Source organism: Ovis aries, chromosome X, assembly GCF_016772045.2.
Source record: "Ovis aries strain OAR_USU_Benz2616 breed Rambouillet chromosome X, ARS-UI_Ramb_v3.0, whole genome shotgun sequence".
Lineage (NCBI taxonomy): Eukaryota > Metazoa > Chordata > Mammalia > Artiodactyla > Bovidae > Ovis > Ovis aries.
In genome coordinates, this window is record NC_056080.1 from 85,853,549 (window position 1) to 85,874,098 (window position 20,550).

The window sequence follows — 20,550 nt, forward strand, 5'->3', positions numbered from 1 at the left end:
TGATTGTAAGTGCCTCAACTGCAGCTGACCTATCCCTTGTCACAGGGGATACTAACATTTGTAAGTACCCAGCCTGAAGCCCCTTCCTTGTGCCCCATGAAATGCACACAGGAGGCCAGGTGAAAATGTCTAACTTGGAGTCCATCCATCCATACTCCTCTGCCTTATTGTGTGATGCATAAATACTTTAATCATAATTGTAGTGGTTGCTGCTGCTGTTGCTGCTAAGTCGCTTCAGTCGTGTCCAACTCTGTGCGACCCCATAGATGGCAGCCCACGAGGCTCCCCCATCCCTGGGATTCTCCAGGCAAGAACACTGGAGTGGGGTGCCACTGCCTTCTCCAACAGTAGTTGTAAATGCTTACTCATTCTGTGCCATTTATTCGCTGGCACAAGAAGATGATCTGACTTGATGAAATAACCATCAGGGCACAGAAGCCTTGAGATATAGCTTTGTGATTGAGTCCAACACATATACTTGGGATTCATACTCCTAGAATTTCTGACAGGGCACAGAGATCTCCCTTGTCCATGACTTCAACCTCCAAAGGCTAAGTCTCTGTGTCTAACTTGCCTTTCATTCTGTTGTTCACTTCTGGTGCCATTTCAGACCACCATGGTCAAAGTAATTTTCAGAAAGCAGACATGAAAAGGGAAGACTCTGCAGAGATCAGCTTAATCCAGGTGACAGGGTCAGGCCACTGTATCTTCCCCGCACTGATCCTGTGAGTAGTCTCTCACAAACAGCTGCCCCCAGGGAGGCAGTCCCCTTCAGTGGAGGGTGAATTTGGAGAAGACTTTTGCTCTGAGTCCTCATCCATCAACACTGCTGGGCCTGGGCAAAAGAGTGGGCTAGTTATAAAGAGGAGATCTGGGTGGTACCACAGCATCCACTCTAATCCACCCCTCCCAACACTGACATACACTCCTTTCACCTGGTGAGTGCGCCTCATCTGAGGACAGCTCCTTGAGGATTCTGGTTGGTCTCCTCTCCTAAAGAAGCTCCAAGAGAAAGAATGGACAAGTGCTGGGCCCTCACAGTTGCAGCAGCTGCTGCACCGCAACTGATGGTCACTCTCTCTTGCCTGAGATCGTTCTAAATCCCCTGTACTCTCAGACAAGACATCGGCCATTTCCAGCGGCTTCCCTCTTGATGTAATACAGTTTGTCGCTCAGGTTTCTGAAGCCCTGGACCCGATGCCCTTCTCAGACCCTTGCTCTTGGACCTGTCAGTTCACCACTGAAACACAAGAGAAGACTCTTGTCTTCACCGCAGGAACACAAGACACATCACCTGGCTGTTCCCCCTGTGCCAGAGTAACCCGCATACTCCTTAGGATCAAGGTCAGCACTGCCTGCTGGGATGGGGACAATTCTCTGTGTGTGTTGGTCTCCTATCAGGAGGAGCCCAAAGTGCCCAGGTGGCAACCGTGGCTCATAGGTCAGTAGGACTACTATCGTGTCTCCTGGGGGAACCTTCTTTCTTTGGGAACAGCCTCTCTTGTGTCACCACCAGGAATAGGGTAACCAGTAGCCACATGAGGCTGGGTATTGTGAACTCAAATGTGCTTAGTGTGTCCCAGGGCCTGGCCTTCTACCTTAACATAATGTGAAGTCAAAAGTAAATAGCTAGATGTGGCTAATGTGGATAGTCCTCTCTGGAACTATAGAACCTATTCTTGGGAGACCGGAAGTAGAAGTTCCCTGTGTGTCACTGGGAGTGGTGGATGGTAGGTGAGGTCATGGGTCAGTGGGAGTGGTGATCGGTGGGGTTACTCTACCTCTGATTCAAGGATCATGTATCTTACCTCGTGGGGGAACTAAGGATGACAGATGTGGAGCATGTCCGGTCCCTGGAGGGTGACAACCCAGCACCATGGGCTCCCATATCCCAGTGTGCACATCACGTGTGCTTTGCAGAAGTCATTCCATTGCTCCAGAAGACCAGCAGCTTCTGGAAAGTGGGGCCTGAGATAGCAACTTTGGATCTCATGGCCACTTGCCCTCTCAGCCCCTGGTGTGCTACTAGGGGATTTCTTGGTCCTGGATGGTTTTGTGAAATATTCTGTGTCACTCAGCCCTGCATTCTGTGAGCCCTCAAATAGTGGCACCAGACAATGCGCTGCAAGCAAGAAAGTGAAACCCACATCGAGAATGTGTTCCTATCAATTTCAGCAAAGATAGTCCTCTCCTCCTTCAAGGATGGAAGTGAGATATTGTGATCAACTCACCATTGATAGCTCAATGGTCTTCTTGAAGAACAGTATGACACTGAGGATTGAGCAATAGTCTGTGATGAAAATAATATAATTTTATATATAGAAATATATATAGAATTTAATGTCTAGAATTATATATTTATATACATGCACACACACACACACATATATGTACTATAGAAAGGCAAGCACATCAGGATGGGTAAGTTGGGCAGACTCATGGTATAGTCAAGAGCCGTACCCTGAGTGGGCAATGCACACACGGTAGGATAATCACCAGTGCTGATGTTCTTCCCAGGAAGTGAGGGATCCGAGCCCCACGCTGGGCACTTAGCCTGTAGGTCATGCACCGGGACAACATGCCCACAAAACATTTGGCTTGAAGGGAAGCGGGCTTACGCTAAGGAGAGCCAGGCAGCTTTAGCAGCTAGAGACTCCACTCTTCAAGTACATACAGAAAACCTCACCCACTCCAAGACTCTGTGTGGATGCAGAAATTTGAGAAAGCCTGCGTGAGACCCACCTGCTCATCTCTGAGAGCTCCTGGAGAGGCAGTAGGTAAATGGAGCTCACCCTGGGGCAGAGCTGCTGGTGGCAGCCACTTGAGGGCCTGCGTTCTACAAAAGGACATGGGTGCTGGTAAGTGCCATTTTGAAATCCTCCATCTCACGTATTAGCAAGATGTCTCAGCCCCACCAGGCAGCTTGTTGGCATCACTACTGGGCAGACTCAGACCAAGCAGATAGGGGAGCATGGCCACAGCCTCACCCACCAGCAGGGCATTTGCATTAGGACCCTCAGAGTCCCCCGCCTACACAGGACCTGGCCCTGCCACCAGGGTGCCCAGGATGGTGCTTCAGCCACCAGTGTGCCCACACAAGCCCGGGAACCCTCAGCTCTGCAGCCAGAGGTCCAAGCCCTGTCCCATCCTCCTGTGGGCTGGCACCAACTTCAGCAAACCCAAGACTGGCAGTCAGAAACCCTGGGACCAGCTCTGCCTACCAGATGGCTGGCACCCATTCCAGGAACACATGCTCTGTAGCCAGGGTCGCCAGGATTGGGCTGCACCCAACAGTGAAAAGGAAGCAACCCTAGGTCCACTGTAGCCCTACAGCCTGCCATATCAGGTCCAAGCCCACCCACTAGCAGGCCAGCAGCAGACCTGGGATCCCATAGGAGCTGGATTTCCAGACGAGAAGGAGAAGACTTGAATCAGGACACCCTGGACCCTGAAACCAGCTGTGTCAGGAATGAGCCCCACACAAGAGCAGGTTAGCACTAGATCTGGGAACCCTGGGCAGTGTAACCATCCACCCCAGAACACTGCTCCACCCACCAGTGGGCTGGCACTACCTGGGACCACCCAGTCTCAGCAGCCAGACACTTCATGACCCAACTGCACCTACTGGTGATCATCAGCCTCTGCACAAGGCAAGGCCTGGGAACCAAGCAGACCAGGGGTCAGCCATGCCTACCAGGCTGCCCAACTAGTCAGCCTATGACAAGAGAGGGGACCATGCAGTCCCCACCGGGACAACACTAGAGCATATATATCTGGTGACAAGAGGTCAGGGGACTGCTGGGATACATAGGCTGTCTCCTTCTAAAGACCACTACTCCAAGATGAAGAAATAAAACCAACCTGCCAAAGACGTAGAAATAAAAATAGCTAATGAAGAAAAATGAGGGAACAGAAGAATATGTTCCAATTGAAGGAATGAGATGAAACCCCAGCAGAAAAAGTAAGTGAGAAGGAGAAAACAATTTAACAAATAAAGAGTTCACGGTAATGATCATAAAGTGGCTGAAAGAATTTGAGAGAAGAACAGATGTACATAGTGAGAAGTTACATAGTGAAAGTAGGGAAAACCACCAGACCATTCAGCTGTGAGCTAAATCAAACCCCTTACAATTATACAGTGGAAGTGACAAATAGATTCAAGGGATTAGATCTGATAGACAGAGTGCCTGAAGAACTATGGACGGAGGATTGTGACATTGTAAAGGAGACAGTGATCAAGACCATCCCCAAGAAAAAAGAAATGCTAAAAGGCAAAATGGTTGTCTTAGGAGGCATTCCAAATATCTGAGAAAAGAAGTGAAAGGCAAAGGAGAAAAGAAAAGATATACCCATTTTAATGCAGAGTTCCAAAGAATAGCAAGGGGAGATAAGAAAGCTTTCCTCAGCAATCAATGCCAAGAAATAGAGGAAAACAATAGAATGGGAAAGACTAGAGATATCCTTAAGAAAATTAGAGCTACCAAGGGAACATTTCATGCAAAGATGAGCACAATAAAGGACAGCAACAGAATGGACCTATCAGAAGCAGAAGAGATTAAGAAAAGGTGGCAAGAATACACAGAAGAACTGTACAAAAAAGATCTCATGGCCCAGATAAGCACAATGGTGTGATCACTCACCTAGAGCCAGACATCCTGGAATGTGAAGTCAAGTGGGCCTTAGGAAGCACCACTATGAACAAAGCTAGTCAAGGTGTTGGAATTCGAGTTGAGCTATGTCAAACTGTAAAATATGATGCTGTGAAAGTGCTGCACTCAATATGCCAGCAAATTTGGAAAACTCAGCAGTGGCCACAGGACTGGAAAAGTTCACTTTTCATTCCCATCCCAAGGAAAGGCAATGAAAAAGAATGTTCAAACTACTTCACAATTGCACTCATCTCACACGCTAGCAAAGTAATGCTCAAAATTTCCAAGCCAGGCTCCAACATTTCGTGACCCAGGAGCTTCCAGATGTTCAAGCTGGATTTAGAAAAGGCAGAGAACCAGAGATCAAATTGCCAGCATCTGTTGGATCATCGAAAACACAGGAGAGTTCCAGAAAAACATCTACTTCTGCTTTGTTGACTACACTAAAGCCTTTGACTGTGTGGATCACAACAAACTGTGGAAAATTCTTCAAGAGATGGGAATGCCAGACCATCTGACCTGAGAAATCTGTATGCAGGTCAAGAAGCAACAGTTAGAACTGGACATGGAACAACAGACTGGTTCCAAATCAGGAAAGGAGTATATTGTCACCCTGCTTATTTAACTTATATGCAGAGTAGATCATGAGAAATGCTGAACCAGGTGAAGCACAAGCTGGAATAAAGATTGCCATGAGAAATATCATTAACCTCAGGTTTTCAGATGACACCACCATTATGGCAGAAAATGAAGAAGAACTAAAGAGCCTCTTGATATAAGTGAAAGAGGAGAGTGAAAATGTTGGCTTAAAACTCAACATTCAAGAAATTAAGATCATGGCATCCGGTGCCATCACTTCATGGCAAATAGATGGGGAAACAATGGACACAGTGACAGACATATGTTTTGGCCTCCAAAATCACTGCAGACGGTGACTGCAGCCATGAAATTAAAAGAGGCTTGCTCCTGGGATGGAAAGCTATGATCAAACCAGAAAGCATATTAAAAAGAAGAGACATTTCTTTGCCAATAATGATCTAGTCAAAGCTAAGGTGTTTCAGTAGTACGTATGGATGTGAGAGGTGTATTATAAAGAAAGCTGAGCGCCAAGGAATTGATGCTTTTGAACGGTGCTATTGGAGAAGTCTCTTGAGAGTCCCATGGACTGCAAGGAGGTCAAACTCATCCATCCTAAAAGAAATCTGTCCTAAATATTCATTGGAAGGAAAGATACTGAAGCTGAAACTCCAATACTTTGGCCACCTGATGCAAAGAAATGACTCACTGGAAAAAGACCCTGATGCTGGGAAAGATTGAAGGAGGGAGAAGAAGGGGACTACAGAGGATGAGATGGTTGCATGGCATCACTGACTCGATGGACATGAGTTTGAATAAGCCCCAGGAGTTGCTGATGGACAGGGAAGCTTGGAGTGTTGCCGTCCATGGGGTCGCAAAGCATCAGACAAGACTGAGTGACTGACTGAAGTGAAGTGAGAAGTTTAATGAAACTGAGAAAACAAAACAAAGGACCAAACAGAGCTGAAGAATGCCACAGCTGAAATTAAAGGTACACTAATAAGGATCAAGAGTATATTAGATGATACTGAGGAACAGGTCAGAAAAGTTGAAGAGTGAGTAGTGGAAATCACTCAGGCTGAACAGAGAAAAGAAGCTTTAAAAACGAGGACAGTTTAAGAGACCTCTGAGACAACAACACCACACACTCTCACCTTTGCATTATATGGGTCCCAGAAAGAGAAGCGAGAGAGAGAGAGAGAGAGAGAGAGAGAGAGAGAGAGAGAGAGAGAGAGAGAAATGGTTAGATAATATAATGGAAGATGCAATACCTGAAAAGTTACCTATCCTAGGAAAGGAAACAGACCTCCAGTTTCAGGAAGCACCTAGAACCCCAAGCAGGATCAAGGCTCAGAGGGCCACCTCACCACACACTGTAATTAAAATGTCCAAAATAAAAGATAAAGTGGGAATACTAGAGCAGCAGGAGAAATGCAGTAAGTTACCTACAAGAGAAACTCAATTAGGCTATCAATGACTTCTCAGCAGACATCCTGCAGGCCACAGGGAGGGGCACCTTGCTTTTAAAATGCTGAAAGGGGGAAAAAAAACCCACTACATTCCAGAGTGTTCTATCCAGAAAGTCTACTGTTCAGATTTGAAGGAGAGTTCAAAAGTTCTGCAGCAAAGCAAACTAAGAGTTCAGCACCATGAAACCAATTTTACAAGAAATTTTAACAGGACGTCTCAAAGTTGAAAAGAACAGGCCACAAGTACAACTATGAAAATAACAAAGGGAAATCTCATTGGATAAAGCAAGTGAACAGTGAAAGCAATAATCAACCACATATAAGCGTGGAGGAAGGACAAGTGAGAAAAGGAAAATCATCTATATCCACAAAAAATAGGTGAGGCATAGACAAAGCAAAAGGACACATGATGTCCAAACCATTAAACATGGGCCAGAGAGTACAATGCAGTGTTGTTAAAGTGCGGTTGAATTTAATAAACCAGCAACTGAAAATAACTATAAATACATAGCTGTATATACACATATGTGTGTGCACACATATATAAACATAGAGCATGCATAAATCATGTATATATATTCATATATACACATATGTATATATGCATACATACACATAAGTATACATACAGCAATGTGAAATGTTAGAGGCGTTCTTGCTAGGGACAAGTCCTATAATTATGTTATCTATCCCGTCTAATTTTTGAAGCTGCCCTGAAACAGAAAACCAGAGTTATATAAATATAATATCTTTATAGTTTGTAATATAAATTTATACTGAGAAAAGTAATATTTCATATTACAATATGATCATCTATCTAGCAAATTCAAAAGACTGAGCCTTTGGAAAGGTCAAATGAATAAGAGACTTCAGAAAAATAGGGGATGGAATATTTCCACAGCCAAATCAAGTGCTTTGCCCTGCAAGAGCAAGAGCTATGTAGAACATGTAATAGAAAATGCCTCATTTTAAAACTGCAATAAATTGCAAAAGTTATCTAAAAAGAATCCTAACAAATATGTAGACAAGATCTCTATGGAGGCATTACACAAGCTTACTGGTAGACTCAAGTTCAAGAGTTCCCCAATAAATAGAGCAGGAGAGCAGATCCAATTATGGGAAACAGAATTCTGTGACAATACCAATGTTCCTTTTTTTTAAATATAGATTTACAAGATTAGTGCTATAAACTTATCTACCAAAAGGACAGTTAATCTTGAGCTTCTGTCTTCCGTCCCCAAAAGAAATCCTGAGAAACTAAGAAGGGAGAGTGAATGAAATTAAATGTATTTGTATCTATATAGCTGTAGCCTGCATAGAAGCAGGTGACTGGATGGGTAACAGGAACGTTTAAGCTTCTGCCCATATTTCATTGTGTAAATTGGGAGACAGTGTCTCAGACCACAGATGCCAGAAGCCACAGGGTAAGATCAGGACAGCACAAAGAATGGGGCGATTGAGCCAGGAAGGCTGCAGTGTCTGTGCTAATAACCACTTGAAACCACCTCACCTTAGGGTGAGGACTGGCCTTTCCGAGATGTACGCTTTAAACAGCAGATAAAGATTGCGCTAGAAATAAGAGAACAGATTTGAGCATCAGAGTGAGTCAGGCAGCGTAAGAGTGGATGCTCTTTCCTGAAATTTGGCAAGATGTGAAACATAATTCGGACACTGAAGGCAGCTTATGAGGGTGAAAATCAGTGCTCTGAACTGTGAAAAGTTAGAAAACTTGACTCAAAAGACCTCCCCAGACCCCGCTGCTCAGCCTCTTCCTTGCAGAGAAGGAACCTTAGAACAAACTAAGTCTGGCTGCGGGCAGGGAGGCAACACTGGAAGGTGTGCTTCCTCGGGGACCCTCCTCTGCAGCCAGGGGCGCTTCAGCCCCCCCTCCAGCTTCCAGTCTGGGAGGCAGAGTCACTCTGCACTCAGGGTGCAGCTGCATGGAGTTGCAGACCCGACTGGGAGGGAGCCCGTTGCAGCCAGCATTTCCTCAAGGACTCCCAAGTGAGGACCCTCAGGAGTGAGTTCTGGGGAGGGGCCTCTGCCCAGGGGCTCCAGAGAATCCAGCTCCACTCCCAGCTCAGCCCTGGCAGTCCCTGAGCCACGGATTCCAATGTGATGTCACCCGACTTCTGTCTGCCTCAGAGGTGTGAGAAAGTGCGGGCCTGGGTCTGGGAGGAGGGTCCAGTCCAGTAGAGAGGAAGCCAGCCATATGGGGGGGGGTGGTGTCAGGAGAGGAGCCTGAGGGAGGACTAAGACCCCACAGGATCTGCATCCTTCCTGGGAGACCCCGAGTGGGCTTGTTGCAATGGGGACCGGAGGGGGAGGGCCTGAGTCTCAGGGCAGAAAATTCAAGTGGGCAGAGGGAGGAGCCCAGGTCCTGAAGGGAGCCGAGATGAGGAGCAGAGGCAGGAGTGAAGGGCTCTTGGAGCCCTGAAAAGTGGGGAGTAGGAAAGTGGGGTGTCCAGAGAAGCCCAGCCCTGCCGTCAGGCCTGGGAGGCCCCAGGTGGATGGGCACGTGGCAGGGCGTCCTGACATTCGCATTAGGTCTCAGCCAGACTGCGACTTGTTGCCGTGGGGTGGGAGGGGGGCTCAGGTGGGCAGATGAGAAGCTTAGGGACTACTGGGTCAGAAAGTGAGGACCCTGAGGGTGCACTGAGGGGACCCTGGACTCCAGAATATGGGTGAGCCTGGAGTGTCCCAGAGAACCTGGCCCTGCGCTCAGCTGTGGGAGGCCGCAGGGCAGGATAAGCAGCCTGTGCCAACTTCCTCATCAGGGTCCCAGAGAGACTGGGAGCCTGGGATAGGGGTGGGCACGCAGGTGGGCAGAGGGGAGGGTTACATGGGACCAAAGTGAACATGAGGATGCTGAGGGAGGATTTAGGGGGCCCCGGACCCCAGAACAGAGGTGACCCCAGCAAAACCCGCCCCTGCCTCCAGGCCTGGGAGACCCCCAGGTGAGAGGAGCAAATGTGGTGTGTCCCAGCTTCCGCATCTGGGTCTTAGAGAGGTTGGGGTCCTGGTGTGAGGAGTGGGCTGTCCGCATGAAGACGGGCCACTAGGACCTGCAGGGATGTTAGGTGGAGACCCTGAGGGAGAGTCGGCCCCTGGACTCCAGAACCCTGCGTCCCCCTCTCCGGCTCTGCTGTCACCCTGGAGCCCGGGCGTGTGGCTCCAGGTGCTGCCCCCTGAGGGCAGCCTCTCCATCTGGACCAGCTGCAGGTCTGGGTTGAGGGGTCAGGAGGCTGCAGGTGGGCAGAGAGAGGGGCCCGGGCTCCATCAGACAGTGAGGGAGGACCCGGAGGAGGTCACCTAGGAAGGTCCCTAGGAAACATCCTCCTCCCAACTGCAGCACCTCAGGGTTTGGGGGGATGGGGCTGAGTTCGAGGGGCCCCAGGGTGAGCCTGGGCAGGAAAGGCCTGAGCCTGCCCTTGGGGAGGACTGCCGGGTCCCCTGCTCAGAAAGAAGGGAACCTCCCTGCAGGGCGGTCTGCTGTATCCCCGCTGGAGCCCAGCATGGAGGCCAGGGTGATGCACTCTTGCTGCCAAGGTACTTGGAAGGGAGCTCTGGGGGTTTCTGGAGGGCTCAGGCTTCAGGGGAAATCAGTCAGCATGGGTCAGGCCAGGCTGGATGGCAATCAGAGCGAAGGTCCTGAGGATGGACTGAGGATCAGCCTCCCCCGGAACATTGGGGACCCTGCGTGGTGGGGGTGGGAAGTGCCTGTGGTGGAGGCGGGCCCGGAGGGGGCTTCACTGGGGCAGCCATCTGGGGAGCATGTCTGCTCAGCAGCAGGAGGAGTCCCAGCGTCACCAGGAGTCAAGGTGAGGACCCTGTGGAGAAGTGGGGAACCCCAATCCCCACCACAGAGAGGGGGCCACAGAAATCCCTCCTACCAGCCCTAGAAACCATCGGAACCCTGAGGCCCACCTCCTCAGCCAGATGGTTGGTCAAGGCCAGGGGCCTTCCTTTGAGGGTCTGCACTCAGGCCCACGCAGAGGTCGGGGGAGCACTGGGGAGACCCCCTCCTCACACCCAGTACATGGAGCCCAGCCTGCCATGTCCCTTTGTTGACACAGGGGTGGCCCAGAACAGGTGGGTGCATTGAGTGTTCTCACCTCTGGTGTCATGAATGTTAAGGCCTTTGCTTAAGGAGATGGGTCGCAGTCAACAGAGGGTCCTTTCAGGGTGTCAAGGTGGAGACTCATGTGACTCCCCATCGTCCCAGCACAGAGGCACTCCACAGAGTTTGGCCACCCCTTGTTGTCCCTTGTGAGCCCTGGGCAGACGTGACCAGTATTCAGGGCCCCTCTCTTTCTTCCTTTCAGTACAGGGAAATTGTCTTGAGAATTTTGCCTCAGGAGAACAGACAGGAGGGCCCAGACACTGCCAGGAGGAAGTGGAGGGCCCTCTGTGAGCACAGGGGGGAACCAGTCACCTCAGGACAAGGGGAACCTCACCGAGTCCAGCCCAGTCCTCCTGTCAGCACCAAGGGCCCCAGCGCCATGCCACAGTCTATGGCCGAGGTACCCCCTTGTTTCCTCTCACAGGGGCTCCAGGAACCGAGAGGTGAAAACACAGGTCTGAAGCTTCTGTCTGCAGCTTGCAGAGCACAGACGGTCCAGGCAGTGCCAGGAGTCTAGGTGAGGTGGGTCCCTTGAGTGTGCATCAGGGACTCCCATCCCAGAACAGACAGGATCCCACAAGGCCCAATTCCCCTCACCGTATCAGCCCCGGAACCTCGGGCTGTGCTGACTGCACCCTTGGGAGACACCTCACTTCCTCCTTCGCTTTAACAGAAGACAGCCTGCCCAGGGGAACATCCCTGTGAGGCCCGAGAGCACCGCTCAAGAGGAGACCTGTCAGTGGCCTGTGTCTGTCCACCCAGGGTGGGTTTCTCAGCTGAGGCCATTCACACCCCCTCTCTCCCACAGGCCCGTGGTCCCCATCTGTCCCCCTGCCTCACTTCTGTCTGTGGTTTGATCCCAGTCATGCCTGGGATGAGTGAGCTCCATGAGGAGAGTGAGGCCAACCTTCAGGACCCAAGGGAGGCTGAGAGCCCAGTGGTGGGACAGTTCATTTAGTGGGAGAAGGAGGAGGTGGAGGAGGAGGAGGTGGAGGAGGAGGAGGAGGAGGAGGAGGAGGAGGAGGCCGCATAGCTTTCCCCCTTCTCCTTGCTTTCCTCCTCCTCCTCTGTCCTGTTCCTGGGCACCCTGGAGGAGCTGGAGCTGGCTGATGTGGAAGCACCCATTTCCCGCCCCCCGCCGAGCCCTCAGGGTGCCTCCCCCACCACCACAGCTGCCGCTCCATGGAGCCAATCCAAAGATGAGGCCTCCAGCAGCCAAGATGAGGGGCCGAGAGCACCCAGTGGGACCAGGAAGGTGCCACGTCCTCGCACCCAGACCCACTGCATCTGCTGGTGCTGGAGCTGGTGTGCTTCCTGCTCCTCAAGTATCACACCAAGGAGCCAACCACGAAGGATGAAATCCTGAACATGGTCCTCAGAGAGGACGGGCACCACTTCCCTGAGGCCTTCCGCCAAGCCTCGGAGTGCCTGCAGCTGGTTTTCGGCGTGGACGTGAGGGAGGTGGACCGCAGGAAGCTCATCTACACGCTAGTCCCCACCCTGGGCCTCGCCTGCAATGGGCTGGTGAGTGATGGGCACAGCATGCCTAAGGCTGGCCTCCTGGTGGTGGTTCTAGGCATGATCCTCCTGCAGGGCAACTGTGCCCATGAGGAGATCTGGGAAACCCTGAACGACATGGGCGTATACCCCTGGAGGGAGCACTACATCTATGGGGACCCCAGGGAGTGCTGACCCAAGTGGATTCAGGAGGGGTACCTGGAATATCAGTAGGTGCCCTGCAGTGACCCTTCTCGCTACCAGTTCCTGTGGGGTCCCCAGGCCTATGCGGAGACCAGCAAGCAGCACGTCCTAGAGCATCTGCTCAAAATCAATCAAGGGGCTTCCAGGTCCTTCCCACTCCCATCTGCAGAGGCTGAGAGGGAGGAGGAAGAGGGGCCCTGAGCCAGAGCAGCAGCCAGACTCCTTCCAGGTCCACGTGCAACAGCATGTCCTGGGGGCAGGAAGAGGGGCTGATCCTTCCCTCCGTGACTGAAGAGGGAGCGGTCAGCCTTCTCAGTCTTGAGGGCCTGGGCCAGTTGCAGGGACACGGTGTGTAGCATCTTTGGGTTCCTTCTTTCCACAGTGACATGGAGATTCATCTCTGTTTTCCTTAGGAATTTTTCAAATGTTTTCTTTCAGCTGAAGACTTAATAAACTTCAATATCTCACTTTGTGAATTACAACGATCACACATGTATAGGTACTTACCCAGCTTAAGGACAGGAGTTTTGTTCTTTCATAAAAGAACCTGGGAACTCTCCTATTTTATTTTGTGACCCTGAGGAAGCTATCATTTCATTGGAATAGGAATTTTCTTGGAAATGGGAAAGAACAATAAAATTTATGGAGTCAAGAAATAGATGAATTGGGAATTCTCCGACAGTGCAGTGGTTAGGACTCAGTGCTTTCACTGCTGGGGCCCAGGTTCGATCCCTGGTTAAGGAACTAAGATCCCCAAAACCATCAGGTCTGGGGAAAAAAAATAAAAAGAAATATAGAATAAAAAAAAATGTTATTTCTAAAATCTTTTCCCATCTGTTATTCTACAAAACTAAAATATTTATGTTTATTTGGATTTGCATTATTTATTAAAGAAATTAGGGTAAAATTGGTTGCAGTTAATAAGTAAGTACCTTGCTCACTGGCTTATTCTCCCCCAGAGTCTCAGGGAGCCTCTGCTCTGTGGAAGGCCGTGTTAGCAGAGGGGACAGTAGAAGAAGCAGAACACGCCCACACCTAGAGCGATGCTCTAGGAGCTGCAGTCACAGGAGGACGGTGGAGAGACTTCCCCTAGTCCCTCACAACAAGGCAACAGTGTGAGGTGGTGGGGCTCCAGAGGGAGCACTCAGTGCCTGAGGCGGGTGGTTTGGGGCTTTGGGAAGCTGGGAGGGGGAAAAAAAAATCCTGGAAGCTTTTTATCACACCCCCTTCAATTCAGCAAGTGGCACTTAAATTTCAAAAGGAATGTGATCTCTGTTATTGTAAAAGCAGCAAAAATGATGTGGCAGAAAGAAGCTATGATCTGCAAAAGGGTATAGAACTTGCTAACAGGACACGTGTTCTTAGGGTCAAGAAAGATGGGCTGTCCACAAATCTGTGCCTTAATTAGTATAAGTGAAAATGTTAATCGCTCAGTCATGTCTGACTCTTTGGGACCCCATGAACTGTAGCCAGCCAGGCTCCTCTGTCCATGGAATTTTCCAGGCAAGAATAGTGGAGTGGGTTGCCGTTCCCTTCTACAGAGGACCTTCCCCACTAAGGGATCAAACCCAGGTCTTCTGCATTGCAGGCAGATTTCTTACTATCTGATACATAGCAAAGATGAGTGAGCAGGAGGATGCAGGAGAGGGCTCCAAAAGAGTCATGATGTCTTCCCCAGTTCCCAGACCTGAGTCAGTTGTCAGACACAGAATCCATTGACCAAAGGGTAGGAGGGATCCTCATGAGTAAAGACTCTGAAACAGCCTGGCAGATGTATGAAAGCCATCATTCCCCAAGTCTGTCCCACAAGAGACCCACATTGTTCACCTTGGTGACTGGACGTGGGCGAGAGAGGAAAGACGCAAGCACTGTGAGGACGTCTAGAAGCGGGATGCTGTGGGAAGTGATAGTCAGGCCTTCACTCCGTCAGTGTCCACAGTGGACGGGGAGCATGTGTGCACAGGAACATATGGAGTTCTGGCCTAGATCTGACCCAGAGAGCTCCTGCCTGCCATCTGCAGATGTGTGATTAGAACAGACGTGCTTGATGATGGGCACAAGCCCTGAGTGCACACAAGGCCATTAGTACAGAAGCTATCAGAGCAGGGGAGACCAAGTGCACTCCCTGCACCTGACTGTGAGAGTAAATGCAAACCAAGATTCCCTCTGGTTTGGGAGATGTGCAACATTAATGACACCCTTAACACCAAAAGGATGCAGGCAGGTGGGCCCCACCATACCTCCTCAGCAGTCTGGACCCTACTCAAACCTATAGGCTCCTAAGGAGGACTGTGGACCACCACCCACTCGATAGCAACTGCTTTGCCGGGTTTGGGTTTTTTTTTTGCTGGAACACATGGCCACCTCGTCGGCATACAGCATGCAGCCATTGGTCCTCATGAGCTAGGTTCTGTCAGACCCACAAAGGGAGGCGACTGCAACAGAAATCCACCACAAAACAGAAGTGGTGTCTCTGAGGAGACCAGACCCAAGCAGGGCCATAGATTACAAGAAGGTGAGCTAAACCCCAATATGACCTGCCAATGTGTCACAAGCACCTCTGCCTCAGTTTATTCCTGGAGATTAATGGACCAGGAAGTTCTTTCCTGACCAGGTGCTGGGGTGTAGAAATGCTGAGTGGAGATGAACTGAAACCGCAGGTGGAAATGGACTCCTATACAGTACACCTCCACCACACGTGGCCATAGAGATGGGGGCGAGCAGAAATGCGCTCCCAGTGGATGCAACTTCTGATGGTGCCTCTAGGGATCCACTATATATGGATAAAGGAAATGGCTCGAGCCAAGAATAGATATAGGCTTAAAGATGATGGAAAATGGATTGGCCAGTCAGTCAGGTACGTAGAATGAGACATTTTGGTAGATTGCCACAAGTAGGTTTGGAGAAGGGGTACATCAATGAACCGATAGGAAGGGACAGCAAAAAGGAAGATACCTGCATTGCCTCTTACTACTCACAAAAGCATGCAGCATACAAGAGGCAAGAAACATCGCTGAAGACCCGATGCCTGAAGAACTGAGAGCGCCCAGCCTCTGTCAGTGGTCCCTCAGGGCTGCCCAGTGCTCTCATGCGTGGAGGAGCCATGGGGCCCAGGGTGGTGCTGCATCTGGGCTCAGCAGCACAGGCGCCACCAGCAGGCCAGATGAGCTACGGCGCCTACCAGGTGTTTGCCCTACCATGGACAGAGAGTGATGCGGATCCCTCAGTGGCACCGTCCCGCCAGAAGATCATTGAGCCACTAATGGTGAGTTGATCACAGCATCTCAGTTCCATCCTTGTAGGAGGAGAGGTTCATCTTTACTGAAACTGATAGGTACACATTCTAGATGCGGGTTCGCTTTCCTGCTTGCAGCACCTTGTCTGGCACCACTCTGAGGGCTCACAGAAAGCAGAACTGGCTGACACAGGGTATTTCAGAAAACCATGCAAGACCAAGAGATCCTCTAACAGCACACCAGGCTCAGAGGGCAAGTGGCCATGGGATCCAAAGTCGCTATCCAGCCCCCACCATCCAGAAGCTGCTGGTCTTCTGGAACAGTGGAACGGCCTCTACAAAGCACACGTGCAGTGCACACTGGGATATGAGAGCCCGTGGTGCTGATGTTTATAGTAAAACTTTATTATTATAACAAAAACTCTAAGACACATACAGCAGCAGAGAATGTTATGAGGGACCCAATATACTTGGCAGTCAGCATCAATCATCTGTAGTACATGGCCAGTCTGGTTTCAAGGTACCCTCACCTTCCCCACATCTCTGCCAATGGACTAATTTGAAGGCAGTCAAACACATCAGGATGATTCATCTCTAAGTATGTCAGTAAGCATTGCTAATGGACAAGGAATCTTTTATAAAATATAAACCCAAAACAATGATCATTCCTAAAAATTTAAATACTTTAACAAGAGCAAATATGTAGTAAATTTTCACATTTACCTTATATGTTACTTTTTTTTTTTAGTTTGGATTACAAATACAGTGTATATATTGTGATTTTTTTATATCCCTTAAGTCTTTTTTAATCAATATTTTTCCCCTGCGTCATCTTTGTTTCCTGTAGCTTTTGTTGTGAAAAAGGCAGGTTTTGTATTTTTCAAGTTTTCCATAATATAGATTATGTTGAATGAAACAGTTTGATGTCATTTAACACGTTCTTTAAATTGGTAGTTACAGGTAGAAGCTTGATGAAGTTGGTTATTTACATGACTGCTAACTAGTGACGCCAGGTACTTCCATTAAGAAGAGCACAATGATTGTTGTCCTTTGTGCTGAGTTGGCAGTCATTCATGATCCTCACCTTCATTTACCCATTGGGGGCTGCAGAGGGGTAATTTTCAAATTCTCTCATTCAGTTTTAGTTTATTACCTGAAATACTTTCATATGTAGAAACTTTTCCTTGACCACCATTTGCTTCTGTTGAGGAAATCATATATCACATTTGCTGTGATTTTACATGATTTAAATATCTTTTGCTTTTATAGATTATACAGTTTTAACTTATATTGCTTATGTGTTATTTTTTTCTTTAGTACCTGGTCATATTTTCAAAAAAATATGTTTCATAAATATTTTCAAGTAACTGACATTTGCTTTTTGGCCTTACTGCTTTCTAATTCATTATTTCTACACTTACGTTCATTCTTTCCTGCCTTCTATTATTTAAGGTTTCATATGATGCTCACTCCCTAGCTTCTTGAAATTCTTGGGTGATTTAAATAGCTCTTGTTTTCTAATACATATATTTCCCCTTTGAGTACCATTTTGGCTCTGTTGCACAAGCCATGCTATTTAACGTCATGTATATTGCTTGAATTTTTCTTTACAAGTTGACTAAATCACTCTATTACTTATGTTATTAGAATTTTTCAATATGTGCCCAAAACTAGCTAGTGTAAAAATTATTTTTGAGAAGGCTGTGAAGATGATGATGAAAGATACTTTATTTTGGGAAAGTTTCAGAGCCCAAGGGTATTTTGTTTTATAAATTATTTTTATTAATTACAGAAGAGACAAACATTTAACTTCTGGTTACAGAGCTGGGTTTATGCCAGGAATGCAAAGGAGTTTCACACTAGAAGATCAGTCATTATAATTGGCGGCATGTAACAGTGAAGGATTGTCCAGGAAAATAGAAACCACTGTAAATTTTTACCATGAGGGAACTTAATGCATGGAGTTGGTTACAAACATGGTAGGAAGCCAAGCAGGAGAGAAGTGGGAAACCCAATTATTAGCAACACGAGTAAATCACTCACCCCTAGGATGGAAGGACAAAGAAAGGAGATAATGTTACTGGAACCTGGGTGTTGGATTCAACAGGATCCAGAGCCATGATGGGTCTCCCTCATGGTTGAGTGGCTGGAGCCATGGAGAATAGGGAACCACTGAAGGACAAGCCACCTGATGCAGAGGAAGCAAAAAAATCTGTGACTGCTCTGTCTTCCAGGATTCTAATCTCTTGCTGGTGTTTCCGATTAGCTGAACCAAAATGGCAGCCAACTGCTGGCTAGTTTGATTGCAGCCTGCTGGAGTCGGCCCCTGTATAATCTAGAACAGAGCAAGGAGGAATGAGGGATGGATCTGGGGATGCATAAGCCCAGGATTGCCTCATTAAAATAACAGATTGAGTGAGAAAAATCAGAGCTACATCGATACAGAAAAGTATCTAATAAAAATCAACATCCAGTCATCGTAAAAAGAAGTGTTAGTCCAAAGTATTAAACTGGGTAATGAGTTTTGGGGAGGAAGACCAGAAAGACAAAGTGCCATTCTTATCACATCATATCAAGGGCACATTCTATCAACATGATTTATCACCATTGATATTGACCTTGGTCACCTAGCTGAAGTAGTGTTTGTCAGGTTTTCTTCTCTCTTGAGCCCAGATGCAGAAATAAGGAAGAGAGGAAGCTAGCGCTTGAAAAATTTCCTAAATAACCAGCCAGAAATCACTGCTAACTGTGGCTAACTTGTCACACAGATTACAACCAAAAAAAAAAAATATATATATATATATATATATTCAGCCCTATTTCCTGCAGTGAAACAGAAGTCTTCCAGCATGGGAAACAATAAATGGGATCATGGTGTAAATAGAGAATATATGAGGGTTTGTGTCCAACTTAGAGGGACCCTGAATATCAGAAGAAGGGGTGTGGAGCTTATTTTACATGCTAGGTCGCTTCAGTCCTGTGTGGGTTCTCCCCTACGTTCCCTAGGGCATCCCTAAAAAATGACCCCACTCATCTCTGTGGCACTTCAGGAAAGGACACATTGGGGAGGTCATACGCTCGCCCCACCCCATCCCATCCCCTGCCCAAGATCACACACTGACATTTTCCTGCACACAGTGACCGGTTCCAGGGCTGTCGCCATCCTCTGGTGGATGTTTAATGAAAAGTGAAAGTCATTCAGTTGTGTCCAATTCTCTGCAAGTCTCCTCCACCCATGGAAATCTTGAGGCAAGAACACTGGAATGGGTTGCCATATCCTTCTTCAGGGGATTTTCCTGACCCTGGAATCGAACCCTGGTCTCCTGCACTGTAGGCAGGTGCCTTACCACGATTCTGAGACACCAGGGAATCTCTGATCTCTAAGAAGGGAGGAGCCAAAAGTAGCTGTGACAGGCCAGGGCTGCTTGAACAAATACCGAGCCTTCTCAAGGACCACCAGGGTGCACCCACCTGTGCCTGGGGTGAGCCAAGGCCCACTCTGGCTGCTTTGTCTCCATTGCAACCCACCCTCCCCCTCACCCCAACTCCTGCCCTCCTCTGCAGCCCACCAATGGTTCTGGACCAGCAGCACCCTATCACCTGGGTGCAGAGAAGGGAACCAAGATCACAGGCTCCACCCAGCTACACAGCGAGGATCTGCATATTAACGAGGTCCCCAGAAGGGCGAGGGGCGTCCCTGGTAGCTAAGATGGTAGAGAATCTGCCTGCAATGTGAGAGACCCAGGTTCGATCGCTGGGTCTGGAAGATTCCCTGGAGAAGGGAATGGCAACCCCAGAATTTCATGGACAGAGGAGACTGTGGCTTCCTTGGGTTCGCAGAGTCTGACACGACTGAGAGACTCACACGTTCACTTTCAGGAGGAGGAGGGAGCAAGTCACCACGTGTTCACTGCGCCTTGTGCTGTGGTGTCTGCCTTGGAGAGTCTGAATGCGGGGTCATTGTGTCTTCCATAGTCAGGAGTGGCTTCCCCAGTGGCTCCTGCGTGCCTGCCAAGTCGCTTCAGTTCTGTCCTGCATCGGCAAGCGGTTCTTTAACCCCTACCGCCACCCAGTGGTAAATAATTCGCCTACAATGCAGGAGCTTCAGGAGACGCGGGTTTGATCCCTGGGTCGGGAAAATTCCTTGGGGAGGAAATGGCAACCCGCTTCAAAGTTCCTGCCTGGGAAATTCCATGGACAAAGGAGCCTGTTGAGCTACAGTCCGTGAACAACTTAGCACGCATGCATAATCAGAAGAAATCGTGCCTGATTTCTTCAGTGGAGACTTTCTAGATGCTCCAGTTAGTTACTCACCTAGCGAGAGTTGTTCTTAGTTCTGTAGGAGCATGATTTCATTCATTCCGGAGAAGAAATTTTTCATGACTGAAGAACAGGGACCATGGAGAAAAAATTGATCTTAATGGTTTCAAGAAAAACAGAAGTTAGGACTTCTCTTCTCAGCCTCTCTCCTACTCTCCAGGTGGTTTCTCAGATGGAGACAGGCAATCAATAATGATTTCTGTGCTCTGCACGTCAACCCTGCTGTCTAGCCTGTTCTAGTGGGAGGGAGAAGTAGCGCTTTGCCCATGGGGTTGTCAGAAAACGTGACCGTCAGATTTGCAAGCACTGGCTGCACAGGCCAGATCACCTTTCACTCCCCCAGCTGCCCACATGTCACTTATGAGCCACCGTCAGGAGAGCATTGCTCTTGGAAGGAATGAGGCCACTTGCAGTTTGAGTGAGATCCTGCGTGCTCAGTCGCTCAGTTGTGTCCAACTCTTTGCAACCCATGGACCG